Genomic DNA, 26,577 nt, shown 5'->3' with positions numbered 1-26,577 from the left:
CATTTAAAATGCACACTTTTAGGAACATAACTATGAAATTAAGCACCGATGCTCAACAAGTAAGTTGTGTTCTACTGGCCTCCTGTTCTGGTTTTTATCTTACTAAGTAATGAATTGATAGATTCAAACTCAAGTATTACGAGCCAACCCTATACTAACAGTAATAAGAGTACATGATTTGACTTTGAGGACCCAAAAATGCAACAAAAATGTTTGGAACAGATTATATAGAATACTGCATAATATTAATCATTAAGGAAGTACTTAATTATTGTCTCACTACTTTAGAATATAGAGATAAGTTTAACTGAAAACAGATGTAAGCTGGGTGTGGCAGCTCACATCTGTATCCCAACATTTTGGGAGGCTGAGACAGGAGGATCTCTTGAGCTCTGGAGTTTGAGATCAACCTGGGCAACATAGTGAGACCTAGTATGTACTTAAAAAAAAAAAAAAAAAAAAAAAATGAGCCGTTTGCAGTGGCATGATCCTATAGTCTCAGTTACTTGGGAGACTGAGGAAGGAGGATCGCTTGAGCCTGGGAGTTGGAGGCTGCAGTGAGCTATGATCACACCACAACACTCCAGTCTGGGTGACAGAGCAAGACCCTGTAAAAAAAAAAAAAAAAAAAAAAATGCATCACTTGAAAAGACTATAATATTTTGATTTATTTTGATTCATTTTTCTAGCCAAGTCATTTTAAATGAGATTATCTTATTTCCACTGTGACAAAAAAATGGAAGTGGCTGTGTGTTTCTTTCATCTTGTAAACTTCCCTTTCTATCTTATAACCCTGATGAAGAGTTAATTAATGTAACAAGCAGAGACCTAGGAGGAAGAATGTTTTCTATTTACCGTAATAGAAAAATGACTCCGGAAGTAATTGCAGGGGTTCTCAAATGTGTGGTTAAAAACAAAATGATATAATAGAGAAGTAGATAGATAAGAAAATAACATTTTAATATGATCATAATTTAGTCTTTAAAAATATATTTATGAGATGCTAATATTTGCAGTTTTGCATTTAATCCAAAGGATATGGAAGATTAGAAATAAGCCATTGAATTCTGTTGTGTGGATCTTGTTCCTCTGCTCTACTCTCCCAGTCTTGGTATCTATACTCTTTCATTGTTATGCTGCAATGGACCTGTCTGAAAAGCCACATATACTTAAACTTCACACTGTGGGCCTCCTTTTGAGGCAGCAATCATTCCCTCAGTTCAAGGCTTCTATGCCAGGGATAGTGTTTCACAACCACTTAAGATGATCCAATAACTAAGCACAAACAAACATCGTCTGCTCATGTCCCCATCATTTGCAAACTGCAGAAAAGCACGCAATTTAAACAAAAATAATGGTGGTTTTCTGCAAAATTGTGGTTTCTTTGAGACATGTCAAGGAGACTGAGGGAAGAGGAGATAGATTCGAACTGGCATGGACTCTATGGAAGAAAAAACAAAATGAAATTTTCTTAATATAATAACTTTATCTATTTATATTTATTGAATTACTCTTTATATAATTGATGTTCTACTTATTGAATTTCAGTTCTTCATGATCATTTTATTTCTTAATAAAACAAAGTATTGTTTCCTGACTTCTTCAAACTTACTTTTAACTAAAATTTACTTTTTTTTTTCTTTTTCCTAAATAGAGATGGGGTCTTGCTATGTTGTCCAGGCTGGTCTCAAACTTCCGATCTCAAAATATCTTCCTGCCTACCCCTCCAAATGGCTACAATTGCAGGTGTGAGCCACCATGTCTGGCAAAAAAATTTGGATTTAAAAACATAATAAAATGATATTTGATATAGACAGAAATTATTTTCATACTTAGGGTATTATTCGATGGCTTATTTTATTGGTTTTAATGATTTTTTCTCTTTAATTGTGGTATAATTTACAAATGATTAAATAAACTTTCAATAGTAACTATATTTTCTGGCTGAAGTTTTTTGATAGCAGTCAGTTATTTATTTTGAATTGAACATTTATTCAAACTGTTTCCAAATTAAACCCTGGGTTGCAGTAGCATTTCTGAACAGCAACATTGTTGACATTTTGGATGGGATAATTCTTTGTTGTGGGGAGCTGTCCTGTGCACTGTAGGATGTTTGGAAACATCCCTGGATTCTACTCACTAGGTATCAGTAGTACATGACAATCCCCCAGTCATGAAAATCAGAATAGCCTCCAGGCATTGATAAATGTCTTCTCTCAGGTAACGTCACTCCCAGTTGAGAATCACTGGACTATAGCATTTTCTTCTCTATTACCATGTGGTAATTCTATCTTTGAAAGAAAACTCGTATCTGTGAAGCTATAGGGTCTGGTATTCTTTGCTTTATTTCTAACATTTTACTCCTCAGTTGTGGCATCCACTTGTCTTAAGTTGGTTTCCAACACCAATCTTTGCCCCTTGCTTTTTCCTTCTCTTGCCCACAAATTCTGTGATTATACATGTTTGGTGAATCAAATGAGTTAAGTGACAGTAATTATAATCCTTAGTCTCTTAGAGATTATAACAATAATAGAAAATACAAACAACTAGTAACACCATGTTAAAATTTATTTACATATCTCTCAATTTCTGTATCTTATGTGTGAAAATATATGTTAAAAATTTGTGAGCAAAATATTCTTATTTTTATTATTGAGACAGGGTCTTGCTCTATCACTCAGGCTGGAGTGCAGTGGTGTGATCATAGCTCACTGCAGCCTCCAACTCCTGGACTCAAGCAATCCTTCTGCTTCCGTATCCCAAGTAGCTGGGACCACAGGAACATGTCACCACACTCACCTAATTGTTTTGGGTTTCTTTTTTTTTTTGAGAGATGGGATCTCGATTTGTTGCACAGGCTGGTCTTGAACAATTCTCCTACCTTGGCCTCTCAAAGTGTTCGGAATATAGGCATGAACCACTGCTCCTGGCCCCAAATCTTATTATTAATAAAATACAGTAAAACAAAGAATGACTCACTTCTCATTGACAATGACTTCCAGGTCCAAATATTTTTTCAGTTTCACAATTCTTATAAATTGATTGCTTTATCAGATGATACAAAATCCTCCAAAAATCGAAGCCCACACCAAAGGTCCCGTGATTATAATGATTTTATTAGATTCAGAAAGCTAAATTAATTTAGATATGAAAAGAGGAAACATAATATTTCAAGGCTTTTGTCTACATAAGTATCAGCCTCATTGTTCAGTTTCTTCATGTATAAAACTGTAGAATTTGTCAAAAGAATTAAATGAGAAAATACATATATATGCAGTTAAAATAGCACCTGGGACATAGTGAGCACTTAGGAATCTTCCTTGATAATTTCTCCTATTTCAATTAATTGAAATGCTGCTAATAGGTTAATAACAACCAAAAATTTTTTTTGAAGCCTAGAACATTCTGTGGAATCATCTGCTAAACTGCTAGGCATCTTATTCATTTATTCACTTTTTCATTCTTTGTAATATTGTTCTATATTTGAATGTCTTTTAGATACTTCTGATGTAACATATCTTATAACAAGCTGAAAATCTAATTAAATTCTATGCCTTCCCTTGTATTCTTTGAATCTACCTCCCTATGTTTTGTATCTAAACAGGCTTGAGGTTTTAAATCTTTATCATTGATTTTATTCCACTTTTCCTTATTCTTCAGAAAACATGATCCTCCCTGCCTTAGAGGGTGTCTAGCCTGGACTTCAAAAATATCTTCTAACTCATTTTCTGGCTCTGATACAATCTTCACATTACTATACACAGCAATCTTTCTGAAAGAAATAATCTGATGAAGTAACTTCTTACTTAAAATCCTTAATAGCTTTCAGGGCAATTCAAGATAAGATCTGAGGTCCATAGTATGCCACCGAAGGCTCTTTATGAACTGGCCTCTATTCCCCAATCTTACCTTTTGTCCCTCTTCACCTTGACTTCCCTAGTAGAGTCAGAGTAAAGCATTTGAAGATGACAATTTTGTGTCATGCTCTAACAGCCCTAATTCCAGCGCACACATCCCACCATCTGGGATGCCATGCCACCCGGGTTCACCAGACTATGTTCTAACTGTTAGATTAAATACTAATCTTCAATGCTTCTGGTTTTACCTAGGTTTATCTCTTTATAATGTTTGTCATACTACATTGTATTGTACACATGTATACATTTGTTTGACTCTTTTTTAGATGCTCACATCCTTAAGGGCTGTTGCTGTTTCTTTTTTCCCTATGCCACAAATATCTCACATTTTTCTAACTATATTTGGGAATGAAGATAACTAAACTATTACTGTAAGATGTTTAAAGGCATTGCACAAAAATCATTGTCAATATAGTGTCATGAGCAATGATTTTCTCATTCAAACAGACCCAGACTTTGTAAAATTCTTTCACATGGGGTTGCAGTTTTCCTTTCTTCTTTTCTTTTCTTTTTCTTTTTCTTTTTTCCCTTCCCCTCCCTTCCCCTCCCTTCGCCTCGCCTCCCCTCCCTTCCCCTCCCCTTCCTTCCCTTCCTCTCCCTTCTCCTCCCCTCCCCTCCCCTCCCATCCCGTCCCTTCCCTTCCCCTACTGAGTTGCACTCTGTTCTCTAGGCTGGAGTTCAATGGCATGGGCCACTTCAGGCTCAACCTCCCTGGGTTAACCTGTCACCTCAGTCTATTGCGTAGCTGGGACTACAGGCGCATGCAACCACGTACAGTTAATTTTTCTATTTTTAATACAGACAGGGTTGCACCATGTTGCCTGGGCTGGTCTCCATCTCTTGGTCTCAAGGGATCCTCCTGTCTCAGCTTTCCAAAGTCCTGGGATTACAGGAATGAGACACTGTGCCGAGCCAAAGTTTTATTTTCCATCTCGAATTTGATTACATCATTTATTTAGTTTTATTACATATTTTATTAAAGGGATTCTTTATCAGAGCAAACTTCATACATCAATGTTTATGACCTAAGAGATGATTCATTGTGCCACAGTTATCAATATTTGCATAACAAACCACTCCAATGTTAGTGGCTTAAAACACACACACACACACACACACACACATGCACGCACACATTTGCTGAATTCAGATTCTCTGGACTGGATTGGCTGTATGTTTCTTCCGATTTTGGTTAGCTGTACACATTAGTATGGTGCACTTGTTACAACTGGTGAATCAATATTAAAACATTATTATTTACTAAAGTCCATAGTTTTCATTAGAATCCTATCTTTAAGTTGTGCACTTATGTGGGTCTTGGCAAATGCATAATGCAATGTATCCCCTATTACAGTATCGTACAGAATAGTCTCTTTTGCCTAAAAAATCCCTGTGCTTCACTTATTCTTCCACTCTTTTGCTGAACTCCTGGCACCTACTGATTTTTTTCTATTCCTGTGCTTTTACCTTTGACATGAGGTCTTATATATGTAATCATACAGTATGTGCCCTTTTCACATTGTCTTATTTCATATAGCAATATGCACTTAAGGTTCCTCCATGTGTTTTCATGAATGAATAGCTCATTTTTTTATATCTGTAAGTAGTATTTTGTATGGATATACAACAGTTGGTTTCAACATTCACCAATTGAAGAGCAGCTTGCTTCCAATTTTTGGCACTTGTAAACAAAATTATGAATTATGAATTTATAAACATTCATTTGCAGGATTTTATGATGACATAAGTTTTCAGTTCATTTGGGTAAATACCAGGGAGTACAATTGCTGGATCATATGCTAAGGCTATGATTTGTTTTGTAAGAAGCTGCCAAGCTGTCGTCCTAAATGACTATTATTTTGCATTCACCAGTAATGAATGAACATTTCTGTTGTTCCACATCCTCACCAGAATTTGGTATTGTCAGTATTTTAAAGTTTAGCTATGCTAATAGATACGTAGTGGGGGTCTCAATGTTGTTTTAATTTGCAATTCTCTAATGACATTTGATACTGTATGTCCTTTCTTATGAGTATTTGCCATCTGTAAATCTTCTTTGATGAGGTGTCTGTTCAGAACTTTTGCTAACTTTTTAATTGCTTTTCATTTTATTGAATTTTTACAATCTGTGTACACTTTGGATATCAGTCCTTATTTAGATACATGTTTTATAAATATTCCCTCTTATTCTTTGGCTTATCTTTTTATTCTTGTGTCAGTGTCTATACAGAGTAGTATTCAATTTTACTAAAATCAGGATATCAATATTTTCTTTAATGGATTATGTAGAGTTAGGTAGGTGTTTTGTAGATGTTCTTTATCAAATTAAGAAACTCCTATTTGTAGTTTGTTGGGTGTTGTTATTACAAATTAGCACTGAATTTTGTACAATAATTTTTTGTACAAAAATTGTCAATTGATATGATCGTTTTTTTTCCTTTTTTAAGCCTGATGATGTAGTGGATTATATCGATTGATTTTTGAATGCTGTGTCAACATTGTATATCTTAAACACATTCAACTTGTTTAGTGTACATAATTCTTTGTGCACATTGTCATAGTGGATTTTATAAACCAAAAATAAAAATTGAAGGCCCCCCACAACCATCTAAATGGATTCCTTCCATAGCCAGACCACTCTAAAATTTAATCTGAAAGAGTGGTTTAGGTCATGATCGAAAGTACAGTTTGGACAGGCCTCATTAGACACCTGCAGCATTAACAGTAACAGAGACCTTAAGTCTGATAAGAAACATTTACAGTCTATTCTCTGTAAAGCCTGTTACTTGGAGGCTTCAGTAGGATGATAAAACCTGGGTCTCCACAACCCCTTATCATAACCCAGAAATTATTTTTTATAGATCATAACTCTCAACCAGTTGCCAATCAGAATATGTTTAAGTTTACTGTTATGGTTTGGATTTGTGTCCTCACCCAAATCTCATATTGATTGGTAATCCCCAGTGTTGGAGTGGGGGCATAGTAGGAAGTGATTGGATTATGGGGAGGAATTCCTCCTTGTTGTTCTCATGATAGTGAGTGAGTTCTTACGAGATCTGGTGGTTTAAAAGTGTGTAGCACCTCCCGCTTCGATCTCTTCCTCCTGCTCTGGCTATGTAAGACGTGCCTACTTCCCCTTTGCCTTCTGCCATGAATGAAAGTTTCCTGAGGCCTCCCCAGAAGCAGAAGTCTGTATAGCTTGTGGAATCATGAGCCAGTTAAACCTCTTTTCTTTATAAATTACCCAGTCTTAGATAGTTTTTAATAGCAGTGCAAGAACTGAAAAATATAACTACCTGTGATCCGGAAGCAACCCCCACTTCAAGTTGTCCCATATTTCCAGATCAAACCAATGTAAATCTTACTTTGCAAGATTTATTGATTGGTGTATTATGTCTCCATAAAATGTATAAGAGCAAGTTGTACCCAATCACATTGGGAACATGTCAGGACCTCTGAAGGTGCATCGTAGGTGCATCCTTAACCTTAGCAAAATAAATTTTTTTAATTGATTGAGACTTGTCTCAGATATTTTTCGATTTACACATTGGTGATTACAAAGGGACACTGAGTGGAGGTGGCCCTGATCTTTGACAAATCTTCTATTGATGCTTGTAACAGCTTGAGCTATCTTTATGACTCAAACCAATAGGACAATTTGCTAAGGCCTTGGAGCTCCCCTCACTCCAGAGAATTCATGATGTCCACAAATTTGGCTGAGATCTAAAGTATTTTTCTGTACAACTCCTCTTCTGAAGTTTTACTTGCTTCCAAGAAGGGAGGTTTTCAGGCTTCGATGATGATGGAAGGCAGGTAACTACTTTCTGGAGTTTGAGCTCACTTCCAACAGGGAAGACAAGTTTGAGTTTTTTCTTTCTTCTAGGATGATAGAGAGTAGTCTTCAGCCTGAGACTCATTCCTAGGTGAGTAGCTGAATTGGAGTTTTTTCTTGGCTAAAGTTACAATTAACAATTAGCTGGTTTTTATTTCTCCTTACCATTAGAGCGCTCAGTAATCATACTGTTTGGTTATCTACTTTGTTTTGTTTTGTTTTTTTTCCAGCCTTTCTCCCATCAGATTTGACCAGCTTTATCTGACTTGGTTAAATCCAAATGAGGTTTTCAAATTATGGGGAACAAGGCCTCTCTGAATTGACTAAAATTCTTCACAGCTGCAAAAGAGAAGAAAAACAAAAACAAAGCAAAAATAAAAAGAAAGAAAAAGAAACAATGTGCACTTGATTTCTGCCTTGCTTCCTGTCTTAAACAGACAATTGTTCTTTCATTACTTTTCTTCCACCCTATTTCTCCTTCCTAGTTTACTATCTCCTGTACCAAGAAAAATCAAAGGAAGGCTTCTAATGGCTCAAACCCCTTTAAAAACTCAGAACAAAGGTGCCACTCACCTAATTCGTGGGGATTGCATTTTATTTTGGAGCTTCAAGAGTCATAGGCAGGTTGTGTCTAAAGCTCTACTTTTCTGTATTGCATTACTTGACCTCTTTGGCTTTGCGGAGTACAAGAGATTACCTCATACTGTGAGAGGATTTGACCTTGGCGTGTGTAATGGCGGATGAGAGGTACAAAGTTAAAGGTGGCCTAAGGCAGTTTACAGATAGTGGTCTTAGCTGTTTTTTCTCCATCTAGGAAGTTGTTAGGATCCTAATTCTAATTCAGAGGCACATTCTAAAGAGTATTCTCCATTGCCTTTCCTCTAAAAATTAATCTTGATTGGCTTGTCTATGCATTTGCATGAGAAACTGAACTGTCCTTTTGATAGATGAATCACAGTCTGAGTTTTCTCAGCTCTGAAGAGAGAGGGCATTTTGTTCTCAGTGGAAAGGTGGCACCCCTGGGTGACTGGTGGCCAAGTCGGAGTGTCTGGGGGGTTGATCCCCCACAACGTGCAGCAATCCAACAGGGAATGCCCCCAAAAATTTAGTTTTAAAAGAGTCATCCAGGAAACGGATATAGGAGCTGGTCACTTTGCACATTGAGCCCTCCCTGAAGTGCTAGGCATATAAGAGGGCAGGAAAAGCTCAATAGAGATACACTGTGGAGTTCCACCCACACCAGCACACTTACCCCACTAAACCATAGGCCACAGCTCAGTTCCTCCTTGAACAACAAACAAACAAACAAAAAAGGGAGACAAATAATCTAAGAATAAGAGAAAATAAGAAGAATTACCCCCTTTCAGGCACTCCATTGGTTTTATGTTTCCTCTACTTGCAAGTGTTTGTGTAAAATAATCATATTATGGTCTCTTTGTGCACAATTATGTCAAGGAAAATTCAGTTGCAAGAAGTTGACCTGCACGTATAAAGTTCCTCAGCTCTCTATCTCTTTGCTTTCTTTTCTGCCTGCTTTAAGTCTGCTGTTACATTTTTACTGAGATAAAAATCAGTTTGCATTCAATCATTTATTTTTGTTATTGTTTTTGCACACCAACAAATTTGTATTAGTAGCTTGTGGTTAGATTTCTGAAGTAAAATCTATAGAATCTTTGTACGAGTTTGTATATGTGTGTTTATGTGTATATACACGTATTTTGTTATGTGTTTTTGGCCAGAAGTTGCCAAATTTGGCTTAAAGAGTACTCACAAATTAAATAATAATCCCAAATGTTTTTCAAGTTCACATGACTTCAGATCATTAATAAGTTAGCTTTAAAATTATTGGTAAAATAATGTTGGAAATGTCTTAATAATTGTCAGTATACATTTTTGCTTGCATTTATTGATCAAGAGGTTTCATAGTTATCCCTGCCAAATACTATAAGGTACCAAAATTTGGCATAAAGGTTATTAAAGTACAAAACTAGGCCAAAACAGAATGGTCTTTGCTCAGGTAATTTTTGATAAACAAGACATCAATATTGATTTAATGAAAACAGTGAAATTGTAAATTATTTGTAAAATAATTATATATTTAACCTTAAGATTCTTAATTAGGTAAACACCTGAAACACACAGGCTGTAATATGGTTGGCAGCGAAATAGCTTTAAGTGATGACAGTCATAGTTTTCACAAATAATCAGGTAAACTATTAAAAAAAATAAGGTAAATGTAATGGAAAAAATACTCATAGACAAATGTTATAATTTAGAAACTAAAGTTATATTAAATTAAATAATAGGTATTTCATTAAATGTATGGGTATTTTCCAATTTAAAAAGTTACATTGTGGAAAACCTTTCTTTCTAAAAATAGTGTGTTCTTGTTAAAAGGAAAATGATTTTTATCTAATTCAAAACTTATTTAAAGGTTATGTGTAAAGTAAGGTAAGAAAACCCAGAAATATGAAGGATGCAAGGAAAGTTTTAGAAAGAAAGAGGCATTTTTAGTAAGAAAACTTAAAAGAAGTGTAAATTATATGAGAAAGATTCTTGTAATGTGAATTTTTGTCCTAAAATAAAATGATTGGGTTGTTCAAGAAAGAGAGATTTTTAGGATAAACCAGAAAGTCTAAGCATGTTGTGACTGGTCTAAGTCATAATAAGGTTAGTTAAAAAGGAATTTACAAACATATTATGTGACTAATTGGCTATAATTAAAGGAAATTAAAATAAACAGCTTTTCTGAAAAATTGGACTTTAGTATTAAAAATACTATCATACAAAACTAAAGAATTGATTAAAACAAGATTTTATTTAAAGATATTGAGCTACTCTTAATGTAAGAAAGTTTTAATTTTTAAATTCTACAATCTGTTATTATTGTTTTAACTATGCAGATTGATATCTCAGAAGCTGAACTCTGCTGCTTCAGCTTCTCTCTTTTGAGACGGCCTAAGATATTAACCCTCTCCTTCAACTTTTTTGTAACATGTTATTTAATTAATAATACAAAGTAAAGGAGAACATTTTTTAAGACAAGCACATGAAAATCTTTTGGATCTGCTTTCGTCTGCATGTCTGTTATATCTATATTTATTTGTGTTATGTAGAAGTGATATTTCACTATTAAAGTATATAGAAGCGTTTCATTCATTTGACTTAAAGAAAAGTAAGGGCTTATCAGACTGATGGAAGCTAGCTCAGGTGCCTTTTAATTCACATGACTGTGGCAATCTTTTGTAAGATTAATTTGGTAAATTTAATCTTAATATTCTCTGCAATAGTTTAAAATTTTAACATCTTCTGATATGGTTTGGCTCTGTGTCCCTACCCAAATCTCATCTGTAATTGTAATCCCCCTGTGTTGGAGAAGGGGCCTGGTGGGATGTGATTGAATCATGCGGTTGGACTTCCTCTTGATGTTCTCATGATAGTGAGTGAGTTTTCATGAGATTTGATACTTTAAAAGTATGTGGCACATCCCCCTTTGCTCTCTCCTGCTGTGTCATGGTAAGACATGCTTGTTTCTTCTTCACTTTCTGCCATAACTGTAAATTTCCTGTGGCGTCCCACTTATGTTTTCTGTTAAGCCTGTGGAACTGTGAGTCAATTAACTTTATTTTATTTATAAATTACCCAGTCTCAGGTAGTTCTTTATAGCAATGTGAGAATGGACTAAGACATCATCTTATGTTAAATTAAGTAAACTCCGCCCACCCCACCCCCGCCCCAGCCATTTGGATTACCAACAGTTAAGAGAGTAGGACCATAAAAGGTGTTTTTGATAAAGTTTATAAAACACAAGGATGTGTTTTTTGCTAAATGAAACGTATTTTTTTTAAATTAAGAGACTACCTAAGAGTCATTTTAAATTAAAGGAAAAATGATACAAATAAAACTAAATGAATAAAAAGAAAACTTAGGCTAGGGCAATAAAAGTTACTTCTGAAACCTATGGTTACCAAGAAGATAGTCAACGAGGGGATAGGACAAATCCAAGTAACCATTAAAATCAGAGGGTATAATGTAAAGGAATTGCTCCATTTTGTAGATTGGTATCATCAGTTTCCTGACAACCCTTTCCTATAATGGATTATAAAAATAACCCCTTTAAAGACAAAATTCTTTATTTTAATTGCTACAGAATGAAAGAGCTTGTTTGGACTGATGCAAGACCCACAACTCACTATCAAACAATCACTGATGAGTATATGTGATCCAGATGCACAGGAGATTATTCCTGAGAGAAAAACCAGCCTAGGGGGCTGGATAAACACGACGATAAGGTCTGTTTATCCTGAGAAGGGTACTGCCCAACTCTTCCTATAAAACACCATGTGGAGCACCCCAGATGAGGCAGTTGATGTGCTTCATATGCAAGCCTTGTGGGACTGGCTTTATGATGACCAGGATATTCTCCCTCCAAATATGCCTATAGTAATTTGAGCGTTAATTGGGGCCCCTTTTACATGGGCACCTCTCCCACAGAAACCTTATTAAATTTCCTGTCCCTCATGGGTCTTATAGATACTTAATAAAACATTGGGGTAATTAACAACAACAACAAAATAAAATGAAAACGAAAAAGGAAGTCAAAAGACTCACCCAGAAGAATGATAGAAATTTTGGGGTGATTATTCACTATTTGCTCCAGATTGGAAAATTAAACAAAGGAACAAAAAACAAACAAACAAAAAAACCCCCAACAAATCAAAAGGCAAAGATTATCATGACAAAGCTGACACTACCTGCAGCAATGTTGAGGCAAATTAAGACAAAAATTGACAAAAGAGCCTGATTCCCTTGGCTAACCTCCCTGCTGGAAACACAAACCTTTTTTATCTTTTTTCCCAAAAAGGTAAAATGGTCTGGATGTAGAAAGAAAAGCTCCTGAGAGCAGAACATTAAAAATGTACAGGTTAATAGAATTATGAGATTTGATTTATGTAAGGTAGTTGTTTTTTCTTTACCTGAATGACTTATGAAAATGGGTACTGTATCTAACTGGGTGATATTTCCCCTATCTAGTACCATAAAACTGAAGGCATGTAAATCTGCTCTTTGTGAAATGTTAATCAGATACATTAATTTGGAACTAGTAAGACTTCCTGGGCCCACAAAATATAGGATAGAAGCTAGAGTGCTAGTAGGTAAAAAATCCTCCACTTCATCAGCCTTTGTGGACCATTTATTGGGGCTTATGGCAGAAGACTGTGAGTACCTCCCAATAACAACTACTGGACCAGAGAATTTCCACTTGAGGGGCATTTACAGCCTTGTTATGAGATGTTAACTGAAACTACTTGTGCTAATGGAAATGATAGTGTCAGAGACATTTGAAACAGAGCGACTCCATTTTGAGTGGGAGCTAGGAAAATGAGGCTGGGACTTGCTGGGCTGCATTCACAGAAAGTTAGGCATTCCTAGTGTCAAGATGTTTATGGTCAAGGGAACAAATTAATAATGTTTACGAAACAGGTCCAAACTTCGGAGTGTCCAGATATCTTGATATCTAGACAACAAAGGGATTCCTAATTTTATTTTAAAGATAGTAATATTGAATCTGGAAAAATATAGTAATTAAGAAAGTTAACCCTTTGTCACAAACCCTTGTAGCAGAGCACACTTCCCCATACATACAAGCATTGTACCTAGGGTGGACGCATTCCTTCTCTTAGTTTTGGGAATGTCCTACTCTGTCTATGAAGTAGCTGTTCATTCACCACTTTACTTCCTTAATAAACTTGCTTTTGCTTTGCACTGAGGACTCGCCCAGAATTCTTTCTTGTGTGAGATCCAAGAACCCTCTCTTGGGGTCTGGATCAGGACCCCTGTCCTGTAACCATAGTACCTAAAATGGTTCCATGATGAAACAGAAATGGTTTACAAAGGTTTTTACAACCTGGGAATACAAGGAGGAGATACTCATGAGCAGGGGGCCTCTTTTTTCCCTAGGACTGATTCTAACTATGTGAGGAGCTGCTGAATTCTACAGTGCCTGATAGACAGCTCTCATGACCTGTTTGGCTTGTGAATGGCAGTTCCACAGTGAACAATTTCTTGTTTTTAAGGCTGCTGCTCTAGTTAAAGAAGGGTCAAAGTTTCTTTTTAAAGTTATTTATAGTTTAGAGCAGTTGAATGAACAATGTTTTGTAAGCAAATTTACTTTTCTCTCTGAGTTCTCCAAAATTTGGATTGTGGTTTTATGACAATATAGTTATGTGCATAAGTTTAATGAGTCTTTTAGAACAGGATAATTGGAGACACTAGTTAGTTCACCAAGACTTTGACTAAAATAGCATATTTTTAGGTAAAGATCCAGCAACTTAAGAGGAGCCTGTATAGGCAATTCTTGCTGCACTTTATGTGAATAAGAAGGCAAAGTATAATAAGCTTAAAACTTATTTTGCACAAAAATTGGTCTTACTATTTCTATTTAACAGAAAAGGAAACTTAGAAAAATAGAAATTGTTTTAAAAGAAAATTGATTCTAAATCAGCCCTAACTTTTGTTTTTCTGAGTGCAGATTTAATCACGAAGCACTTTTTGGCTATAATAATCCTCTAGAGACTACCAGATTATAAATTTTCTTCATACCTTTAGTTGGTGCCATAATGAAATAGGTTCCTTTTTCTCTTATGACTCACCAACACTCTTTTGATTGTCAAAATATTAATGTTATTTATTTCTTCTTGTTTTACTTCCAAGGAAACCAAAAACATGGTATTCTGAAGACCAGAGATGCAAATCTCCCTCATTCGGCATCCCACGGGACCCAATCTCTTTTTCACTGCAAATGCCCTACTGCTAAAACTATACAAGCATGTTCCCTCTAGGCAGTAGGGACTGCAGTGGAAGACATTGGTTTGATCTCGAAGGGTGGAACAACTTAAAGAGGGGGTTTCCAGGTCATCGGTAGATTTAAACATATTTGATTGGAGGCTGGGCACGGTGGCTCATGCCTGTAATCCCAACACTTTGGGAGGCCAAGGCGGGTAGATCACGAGGTCAAGAGATCCAGACCATCCTGGCCAACATGATGAAATCCCGTCTCGACTAACAGTACAAAAATTAGCTGGGCGTGGTGATGGGCGCCTGTAGTCGCAACCATTCGGGAGGCTGAGGCAGGAGAATCACTTGAACCCGGGAGGCGGAGGTTGCAGTGAGCCGAGATTGTGCCACTGCACTCTAGCCTGGTGACAGAGTGAGACTCTGTCTCAAAAAAAAAAAAAAAAAAAAAAAAAAAAAAAAAAAAAAAAAAGAAAAGAAAAGAAAAGAAAAAGAAAACATATTCGGCAATTGGTTGAGGGACTTATTATCCATAGAAAGGAATCCCTGAGTTATGATAAGCAGTTTTGGAGACCTAGGTTTTATCATGCAGATGAAGCCTCCAAGTAGCAGGCTTTACAGAGAATAGAGGTAAGTTTCTCTTATCAGACATAAGATCTGTGTTAATGTTAGTGCCAGAGGGGTCTAATGAGGCCTGTCCAACTCTCACTTTCTGTCAGCGCCTGAACCAGTCTTTCAGGTTGAATCTTAGGGTGCCCAGCTGAGGAGGGAGTCCATTCAGGTGGTTATAGGGGGCCTTTGAACTTAATTTTTGGTTACATTTTCCCTATTCTCGCCAAGATTTACCAGAGGCAACATCAATGTCCATTACACTTTAATTTTGCCCCTAACATTGCTGAGGTAGCATGGCAGCCTTCCCTAGGTCTATCCTGTCCCTTGGTGTGACTGCCTGTGATGGAGGGACTTAGAACCAACAAGACTTACAGATAATTCATTGCTCTGTGCCAGATGGGCATGGATGTGCCCAGACATTCATTATCCCTCAAAATTATTATCATTGGAAAAATATGCCAGTAAAACCATCTACAGGTTGTGTTTTCTCTTTTGGAAATTATTAAATATTGAATTGTAAAGGAAAATTTAAAAAATCTCAGGACCTCCAAACTCTTTATGCAAAAAAGAAGGTTAAGCCTGAGGGCTGAATCATGCAACACCCTCTTCCAAATGAATAGCTGTTATTTGCTTTATGCATTAGCCAGGTCACCACAGAAATGTAAAAGGCCTCAGGCATCTATTAGGGATTGCTTCTACAGATCACTCATAAGTAAATTTTTTGCTGGCCTCCCATAAACAAGGACATACCAATGGTAACTTTAGATCTGCCGTAAGTCTAACTCCTGAAACTAGACTCTGTTCAATTCCACGTTGATAATGTTGATTACGAGTTTATTTTCCCAGCTGCAGAAGGAAGACAAGATGAGATCAGTCATTCCTCCACTTACCTAGAGAAGTTTGCATAATTGATTCTTTCTTTACTGCTTTTTTTCTCTTCAAACATTCACCTTAGCTTATATAAAATGTAGACTTACTGGGCACTAAGGAAATTCTGACAAGAATGTAACAATGTAACCATTCACCTTACCACCTACCTGTCGCTAAGGAAAAGTATAAATACTAACCCTCCGGAAAACCTCTTTTTAAAAAAAGCCACAGTTGTGTCTATGTCTAGTGTTTTTTCCCACACTCTAACGCTGGCTTAAGAAACATCGATAGGGCCGGGCGCGGTGGCTCAAGCCTGTAATCCCAGCACTTTGGGAGGCCGAGACGGGCGGATCACGAGGTCAGGAGTTCGAGACCATCCTGGCTAACACGGTGAAACCCCGTCTCTACTAAAAAATACAAAAAACTAGCCGGGCGAGGTGGCGGGCGCCTGTAGTCCCGGCTACTCGGGAGGCTGAGGCAGGAGAATGGCGTAAAAACCCGGGAGGCGGAGCTTGCAGTGAGCTGAGATCCGGCCACTGCACTCCAGCCTGGGCGATACAGCGAGACTCCGTCTCAAAAAAAAAAAAAAAAAAAAAAAAAGAAACATCGATAGATGGACACTTTTGCCTCAATCACTCATTTCAGTTATCAAACCCCATTTCTTCAATAGGTATAGGACTATTCAGATTATATGTTTCTCCTTGTGTGAATTTTAGTTGTTTACTTTGATCAGAAATTGGTCCATTTTCTTTCAGTTATCAAATTTGTAGGAATAGAATTTTTATAATATTCCTTTATTTTCCTTTTAATATTAAAAGAACCAGTGGTACTAAAGAATAGAAAATCCTACAATACTTGTTATAGCATAGTAAGGAAGACTCTGTTCACCTAGAGGGATGGCTGCAAAGGTATCTTGCAATGGGACAATAAGCATTAGCAACTGACAATTGATAGCCAAGAGGCAGGATGCAGTCACTGAATAGAAAATGACTAAGAGGAAACATCAGAGGGGTATTCTGGCTAAACCTACTTAACAGGAGTCTTGCTGAAGACAGGCCAGGGTAATGAGATATTACCTGGAGCATGGTATGGAATGAGAAACCAGACCAGATGCTGAGGGTGATCAGATATCAAGGGTGGAGGGTTTTTGTTAGGAAACTTAGTAGGCGGCTGAGCACAGTGGCTCATGCCTGTAATCCCAGCACTTTGGGAGGCCAAGGCAAGCAGATCAGTTGAGGTCAGGAGTTCGGGACCAATCTGACCAACATGGTGAAACCCTGTCTCTACTAAAAATGCAAAAAAATAGCCAGGTGTGCTGGCTGGCATGCGCCTGTAGCCCCAGCTACTTGGGAGGCTGAGGCAGGAGAATCACTGGAATCCACGAGGCAGAGGTTGCAGTGAACAGAGATTGCACCGCAGTACTCTGCAATCCAGCTTGGGTGAGAGAGTGAGATCCTGTCTCAAGTAAATAAATAAATAAATAAATAAATAATAAAAAAACTTAGTAGGGTTCTTTGCTAAAACTGGATTCAGCAAGGAAGTACAAAGAAGGGCCTAGGAGAAGGTTCAGGAATCTGAGTAAACTTTGGCCAGGCAAAGAGCCTTTATCACTAGTGATGAGCTCTCTTTCATTTCTGATATTACTAATTTGTTTCTTCTCTTTTTTTTTCTTGATTAGCCTGGCTAAAATGTTATGAATTTTACTGATCTTTTCAAAGAACTTGGTTTTGGTTTTATATTTTTTTTTCTACTGATTTCTTATTTTACAGTTTCATTGATTTCTGCTCTAATTGTTATATTCCTTTTCTTCTTCTTGCTTTAGGCTTAAATTGTTCTTCTTTTGCTACCTTTTTAAGGTGCAAGCTTAGATTATTGATTTTACATCTTTCTTTTTACATTTTTCTAATGTTGGGGCTCAGAAAACAATACCCCAGAATGAAGGTTTCAGTGGCAGCCTCAGAATCAAAAGTTTTTTTCTTTCTCCTGTCCTCCTGTCTTCAGTCCCATTCTCCCCTGAGGTCAACCATAGAAACTACAATACCTTTTCCCCAAGGCAAGTGGTAGAAACCAGAACCCCTTTTCTCCAAAGCCAGCCGTAAAACCTAAAAATATTACTCTAATTTTCCCCCAGTCTTTCTGTTTACAAACTGGCAGTAAAAAAAGTATCGGACTTTCCTTGTTTGACAGTACATTGTAAGACTTCCACACCAGAGAAGGTCATACCCCACCCCCAGAAGGAAAGGAATACATGCTCCTAGAGGCCAAGAGGAATCCAGACAGACTGACTTTGCTGGATTTCACCAGTCAGCTTATTAACATTAGATCATACACTTTTTGTTCAATCCTATTCCTGAATGGCTGTCCAGACTTAAGCATGGAAATGAAAAAATTTCCCCTGTATCTTTGGGTCTTCATTCTGAAGGCTCCCATGTGTACACATTAAATAAATATGTGTGCCTTTTCTCCAATTAATCTGTCTATTGTGAGTTGCTTTGTCAGCAAGCCTTCAGTGAGTCCTGGGCCTCTACGCTAATATATGCATTCAAGGCCATAAACTTCTCTTAAACAGTACTTTTTCTGCATCCCACACACTTTGTTAAGTTGAATTTTTATTCAGTTCAAAATATTTTGAATTTCTTTTAAGATGTGTTTTTTGGTTCATGTTTTACTTAGGAGTATTATTCTTTAATGTCCAAGCTCTTTGGAACTTTTCTATCTTTCTGGTTTTGATTTCAAGTTTAATCTAGTATATAATCAGAGAACATAATCTTTATGGTCTTTTAATATTGTTAAGCTGTGTTTGATGGCCGAGAAATAAGGTTTATATAAGCTTGAGAAGATTGTGTATTCTGTTGTTGGCTAAAGCATCCTATAGAAACCAATTAGCTCAAGTTGGTTGATGGTGCTGCTCAATTCAACTATATCTTTACCTATTTTCTTTCTTTTGAATGTGCCAATTGCTGATAGAGGGCTGTGAAAGTCTCCAGGTATACTCGTGGGTTTGTCTTATATTTCTCTTTGTTATATCAATTTTTGATGCATGTATTTTGACCCTCTGTTGTTAGTAGCATATATGTTAAGGATTGTTATATTTTCCTGAAGAGTAGATTTGTTTATCACATAACTGAACGCCTCATTTAAAGTTGTCTCTTTTTCATTTGCTTCATTTTTAATAATATAATAACCTTTGCTTTCCTTTTGCTGCCAGGCACTCCCTTGCACAATGTTTTCCTTATTTAATTATGTGATTACTTAGAAGTCCCAGGGGCTAATTCTTGAAACAATCCAGGTGACTATATAATTACCCCCACCTAGAGATTATCTCAAGGCTGCAGTTAATTTACACTGCAGCTGTATCCAAGATGGCTCCTTGTCATACACCAGATGGGATGACAACTCAAGATAATCTTTGGAACAAGCCACATAGAAGAACATCTCTTGCCATGCCTGCATGCCCCTCATATCAAGTTTCCCTTTTTAAACACTTCCTCTTGGCCCCAAATTTGAAATGCTTCCTTTATGGCATGAGCCTGGCCATTTCTACAACTGCTAGCTTTTGGAATAAAGTCACTTTCCTTTCATTACATCTTATCCTTGTTCATTTGGTTTAACAAATGGCAAGCAGGCAAGTATGCATTTGGTTACAATCATTATACAGTATTTCCTACTATTTCTAATAATAGTCCTTGTTCTTTAACTATTTTACGCAACTATCTTCTTGCTTGCATGGCTTCTGAGGAGAAGGTGATGTCATTCTTATCCTTGTTTTTCTATAGGTGTGGTATCCACCATTGCCCTCCTGCTTAACTTCTCTATCCCTGCTTCAGCTTCTTCGAAGATTGTCTTTCTATGTTTTGTTTCCTGCTTTTAAAGTGTTATAGGTTTAGGTGAATATTTATTTGATTTTTTTCTCTGGTTTATGTTCTCTGAGCTTCCTAGATCTGTGGTTTGGCGTCTGTTACCAATTTGGAAAGTTCTTGATCATTGTTACTTTGAATGTTTCTTTTGATCCTTTCTTCTTCTAGTATTCAAATTACACATGTGTGTTCTATACATTTTGAAATTGTCTCTTAGTTCTTGGACATGTTGTAATGTTTTTCTAATTTTTATTGCTCTTTACATTTTAGTTTGTAAAGTTTACATTGATATACATTCAAGCCCACTGATTATTTCCTCAGTTGTGTTTAATTTCTTAATGAGCCCATCAAAGTTGTTCTTCATTTCTGTTGTAGCGTTTTTGATTTCTAGTATTTCCTATTGACTATCTCAGAATTTCCATCTGTTTTTTACATTACTCATCTGCTCCTCAATGTTACCTATTAATTCTATTAAAAGCCCTTAACGTATTTAAATTTCCTACCAAATAGTTTCAACATCTGTATCATCTCTGAGTCTGGTTCTGATTCTCGCTCTGTCTCTTTATACTGTATTTCTTTCTTGCCTTTTAGCATATCTTGTAATTTTTTGTTGAAGGCCATACATGATGATATATTTGGTAAAAGAAATTGAGTTAACTGGGTCTTTTATTATGAAGTTTATGTAAATCTGGCTAGGATCTGGGCTGTGTTTAATATTTCTTACAGATACAGGTGTCAGAGATTTCAGTTTTCCCCAGTATTTTGTTTTTTCTTCTTTTGCCTTTGGTTTCTCTAAGATTCCTTTTTCAATTATCTCTATTTTGCAACTCTCAGTTATAATCTAATGTTATTATACTAGAGTCCCTTTAATGTGGTAGTAAGGTATGAGTCAGGGAAGTTTTCCATAATCTTATGATAAAATATTATTTTATTTGCAGCCAGAATCTCTGGGCTTTTGAAATGTTTCTCAACTACTTTTTTTTCTTTCTTTTGGTGAAACTGGAAAGCTAGATGGGTTTGAAGTTTATTAAATGCCCTACTCCAGGTCAGCTAAGGCTTAGTAAAATTTCTTTTGGAAAATAAGCCTCTGTTACGGCAAATGTTCTGAGTACTTTCAAAATAATAATTTTTCTCCTGTCTAGGATCTTCACCCTGAGAATATGGTGTGTTTCAAAGAAATAAAACTCATGAAGATGTTGAGGCCTCACCTAAGAGTGGACCCATAGGAGTTTCTCACTCTCCAGCTAATCTAAACTCAGCCTCCAGCAATTAATCAAAATTACTTTTTAATTGTTCCTACCAGTTTACAGATCCAGCAGCTTCTGTTCCAAGTAAGCTATAAGCTGATCTTGGCTGTGATTCTCTATATTCACCCATCTCTCCAGATTTCTCAGTGGCAGTCGCCCTGTGACCTCAATTTTCTGACAGGTCTAAAACAAGTTATTGATTTTTAGGTTGCTGAGGTTTTCTCTTGTTGTAAGAATAGGAGTGACGACTACCAAGCTTTTTACATGTCCAAGCTGAAACCAGAGTTCTCATTCATTGAATTTTTATTATACAAATTTACATTGAGAAATTAAGTTTAAAACTATAGCTACTTTGATGATTTGAGTAAGACTTTCATTTTCTAGAGTTTTTTTTTTTTTTTAATATGTGAGGGATAAACATGAATAGTTCACTGTCTGACCATTTATCTTTGTCCTGGAAAGTCCATGATCTAGCAGGCACTTGAAAAGATTCCTGCTGCTTTTTACTGTGACTGACCACATTTTGCCTCTAAAGTTAAAATTTGTTACTTGTTCTCAGAAATCCTCTTCATTGGGAATCTCATCATACATCTACTTTCTTTGCTTAAACAGAACAGTCACAAAAGTACTTTGCTGAGAAACTGGTCTTTCTTTCTTTGATGTCATTCTCAATGTCTTTTTGATTAAAATGTTTTCAGTGGCTTCCTATGGGTCATAGTTAAGGGTTGGTAGAGAAAGCTACATATAGTACATCTGTTCTAATATTTCTTACTCTTCAAATCGCAGGAATCAGGAAATTTCTTGCATTCCAGTTTTATTTAGTAAAGTCACCAATTAATACAATATTTAGTCAGGTAACTATAAATCAATTACTTTAGATCTTAGTGTTAACATATTGACTTTAGAATCTCTAGTATTTGTATCTATATCAATAAATTTAATCACATCTGAAATTCTATTTTTTCCTTTTGGATCTAGTATCTTCAGAATCTACTGACTTACATATTTCACCATTTTTCAACTAACTTATTAGGAAAATTTTGTATTGTGTATATTGCTGTGCAAACCTTTTCTTGATTTTCTCAGTGTTTCCTTCCTCACACCAGACTCATGGTGATATTAGACTCTGTTTATAAGATTAGCAAGGTGGCTAACAGGACGTAAGAAGAATTGGATTTCTCTTGACAGGTAGTTGTCTCAGGAAGGTTTTTCACAGGGTCTTAAAACAAGGAAAGAACAGCTTCATTGTACAGAGGAGGAGGTTAATGAGGCTTAGTGAAATTTGTGGATTCAGGGAAATTTGAGTGATCTGAATCTTCCCATATTGTATTAGTTCATTCTCACATTTTTATAAAGAACTATCTGAGACTGAATAATTTGTAAAGAAAAGAGGTTTAATTGGCTCATGATTCCACAGGTTATACAGGAAGCATGGTGGGGAAGACCTCAGGAAACTTACAATCATGGCAGAAGGTAAAGGGGAAGCAGGCATGTCCTTCATGGCTGGAGTAAGAGAAAGAGAGTGAAGAGGGATGTGCTACACACTTTTAAACAACCAGATCTCGTGAAAACTCATTCACTATCATGAGAACAACAAGGGGGATGTCCACCCTCATTATTCAGTCACCTCCCACCAGGCCCCTCCTCCAACACTGAGAATTATAATTTGACATGAGATTTGGGTGGGGACACAGATCCAAACCATATCACATGTCTTCCTTCCGTTCAATAAAATCCACAGAGTTATATTCTTCCTCAATAATGCCCTCAGTTACCTTAAGGAATGTGGTCAGTGTTTAGATAAAAAATAAATGAATATACAACAATTTACAGTGTCAATTACTGAGTTTAATTTTTGGCTATATTAATGCCCTGGCAGTAAATATCAGGAGATTCTTTAGAATACTCATACAAATTTTATTGTTCTCAGACTATATTGTTCTCTGCCTTGATCTGAGAGTGTAAAATTTTGACTATGTAGTTTCTTTTCCGTAAGCCTTCCTACACAATTAAAAGCAGAGACCAATTACATTCTTATATAGGAAAGTTTAATGTAGTGTTAAATGAGTAACCTCTTGATCTCTTCATAGCTTTGCTTTCAACAACTATTTTATTCATTGTATTTACAAGAAATGTATTTATTTATGTTGCCACTGCATGTCATGTGTTAAGATCTCATGCTAGCACCCATGCAAGCTGTGTTCCTACTATCTATGGGACTGAACTGACCAGATAACCACCAATTTAATTAAAGTTCTGTTGCTTGAAACCTCTTACATTCTCACTTGTGTATGCTTTATCACCTTAGTGGCAACAAGAAAACTCACTCTGTCTCATTTACTGAGCTAGAATTTGTTGAAGAATATAGGGAAGAGGTTCATAAATAGAAACACATGCTTTTCCTCCAGAAACACTACCCCAAATCCAGCCAGAGAACAGGCCTCTTGAGAAAACAGTTTGTGTTGCCTGTATAAAACCAGTTTCTATACCAATAGCTGCAACAATTTCACTTCTGCCTCAACAAGAAAATCACATGACTCCTGACATTCTTCAAGTTCTCTGTTGCCAACCACACTAGCAACACAGGAGTTGCTATACAAAAAGTTTGCCACCAGTTACCTACTACGAGCCACATTTCTGTGTGCCTGATTGGCATGTAAGTCACATACCCATCTTTTATTTGCTAGAGTGTCCGAGAATTCAAATTCTTCCTTCCATTATTTGTGAGAGACAGGACACATGGAAATTTCACCAGTTATGGAAATACTACTCAACAAGCCATCACATAAATGACAAATGTCAATGACAGTCACCAGTTACTACAAACCTCATTCATGCTTATCCATTTTTATTTTTAGTTACCTTTGCTTTTGCTCCCCTTCTAGGGCAGCATCTAACCACAGACTTGCACTGTTGACTGCTGTCATAACTGCTGGCTTCAGCATTCACTGTGTATTGCATTATTGCTGGAAGTTTATCTTTTTTCCTGTTTTCTTGAGTGGACTCAACGTATGACCCTACTACAAGCAAACAGTACAAACAAGAAGCTAATAATAAGTTTGATAGAGAGCTTTATTCATTGGGAATTCAGACTTTAAATTATAACTGAGAGTTTGATAACTTTTGGTTTCGAAAATTTTCCCCTTTTAAACAGGATTCCTTCTTTGGCCACAGGCCAGAATTAATGGTGTGAAGAGAGTAACAGCATCATTAAAGACTCTAGCTCCAGGATGCTGGCATTGGTCTCTACTTTTGCAGGCAGTGGGCCTACCACACCTGTTATCAAAAGAGGTGCTCAGGCCACAGAGCAAGCAACAACAGAGACAATCCCAGCAGGAGGACTCCAGCTGCCAAGAGCATATAATTATCTCTGCTCTTTAGAGCATGCTTTTTAAACCAAGAATTGTTGAAAAATATACATGCTAGGTCCTACCCTATCCAATGTACTGATTTGGTATGCCTGAGTTAGTACTTGGAAACCTGTAATTTATAAACATATGAATCAATGTTTCATGTGATCCCAAAGTAAGTTCTTTGTTTAAAAATACTGTTCTGATGGAAGAGAAGACTTTTTTTTGTGGGGATAAGAATGGGAGGGCTGATATTTCATATTTGGTTAATGGCCTACAATGAAAGACAAGAAAGAGAGAAATAAGTGTGCATGCCTTAGTTGTAATATAAGAAGAAACTCTGCATATAAGTTGGGGGGATGCAAGGTTGAAAGCAATGATCAAAAAGAATTACAGCTCTACTTCTTCAGTATTCTGGCAACCAAAATAATGAATTAACCATAAAATTATCTAAATTATCATTACAATGAACAGATTGCAATAGTTTCATATCACTTTTGAGTTACAGAAGTTTGTTCTGCATCTATGTTTCTTTAGCAAAATTCTCTTTATTAATAATATTCTTTTGTAAGGCAGTTAATTAGCTGAAGGCTATAACTTTAGACGTGAGGCAGATTTTTTGAGTTATCTTTTCAGAAGATAATTAATTTTTGATTTGTATTATTTAATCACATGGGGTGTCTGGTTCCTGTTATTTTGAATGCAAATCCTTCTATAAAGTAAAATGTGGGGAGGAGACCATGCATGTGTAACTTTTAATAGAACATATCTGTTTTGATATTTCATCTTTTCTTTCTTTAGCTATCTTCCCTAAGGTTCTAAACACTAAAGTCTAATGAAATATTAATAAGACAAATGCTGTTTCACACATATTTCCCTCTAACAGCTCTTTTAGAAATGTAAAGGGAATCAGCAAGTTTTATTTCTACCGGTAGATCTTCCTACATTCAAATGTTATTGATTTTATTTTCTTTCCTGAAGAAATTGATAGGATCTTTATAAGAGAAGAAACCATAGGGTTTTAAAACCTGAACAACAAAATCTGTTGAAGGTACAGATATTAACCTCTATGTATTGAGGGCAGAGTTAAGTTGATTAGTTATCTGTTCTCAATTTGGGGGGGCTCCGTGTTTCTGTTGACCCCTTTTGTTCAGTGCCTTGTGTTGAAGCTCCTGAGTTTTTAATCTCACATATCCTAGCACAGTCTGTATTAGAGATATAATCACTCAACTGTCAAATCTATTTTGAAAAGGATTTTTGAGAGACAATACAGCGATTTATTCTTTACTTTTCTAAAATGATCTTTTCTAACAATCTCACTGCAAGCACACACAAGGGATAGTGTAATACAATCTCTGACAGCCTTAGTTTGCTAACCTTATCCAATAAAGAGATTCTTCTTACAAAGGTTTATCGTATTACCTCATCTCATGGTGGTATTGCACTCTTTGAAAAGAAATATCACCTGCTCAGAGAAAATGCTAAAAAAAAAAAAAAAAAAAAAATCCTTGAAGGGTAAATATGTATTCCAGTGTTTTCAGGGTAACACAAGTAATGCAGCAGGCATCTTATACTGTCACATCGTTATTCTACTATCATACACAATACACAAACGCATACCTTTCATTGAACGTAAAGTGCACAATAATCAACCCAATCAGAGCAAAAATATTTACTTGTCCTAAAGATCGAATGACACAGATTTCCCTCCAATTCTATAACTGGAGCGTCAGGCACTCTAAATTAACAATGCCATGGAGTGTGGGCACAGTAAGAAGGTATGAAGAACATGAAAACAAGAAAATTCTCGGTTGTGATATGAACAGACCATAAAATCAAATTCAAAGAAACAACAATGTTGTGGTGCTTTTTAAAACACATGGAAGCAGCCTCAGGGTCTGAATGATAGCTAGCATTTTAATATTCTGAATATTTTCTTCTGAAACCTTACTCTTCACCCCACAGGTGAGGGTAGCATCCTCACACAAATAGTACATGGTGGATGAGCACACACTCCTGACACCATACAGATGAGATGGCAGTTTATTAGTCACTTGCGTCCTGGGAGAGGAGGGCACTGCCTTCCATGCAGGGCCA

Source organism: Chlorocebus sabaeus, chromosome 25 (genome assembly GCF_047675955.1).
Source record: "Chlorocebus sabaeus isolate Y175 chromosome 25, mChlSab1.0.hap1, whole genome shotgun sequence".
Classification (NCBI taxonomy): domain Eukaryota; kingdom Metazoa; phylum Chordata; class Mammalia; order Primates; family Cercopithecidae; genus Chlorocebus; species Chlorocebus sabaeus.
Note: the sequence above shows the minus strand (reverse complement) of the source record.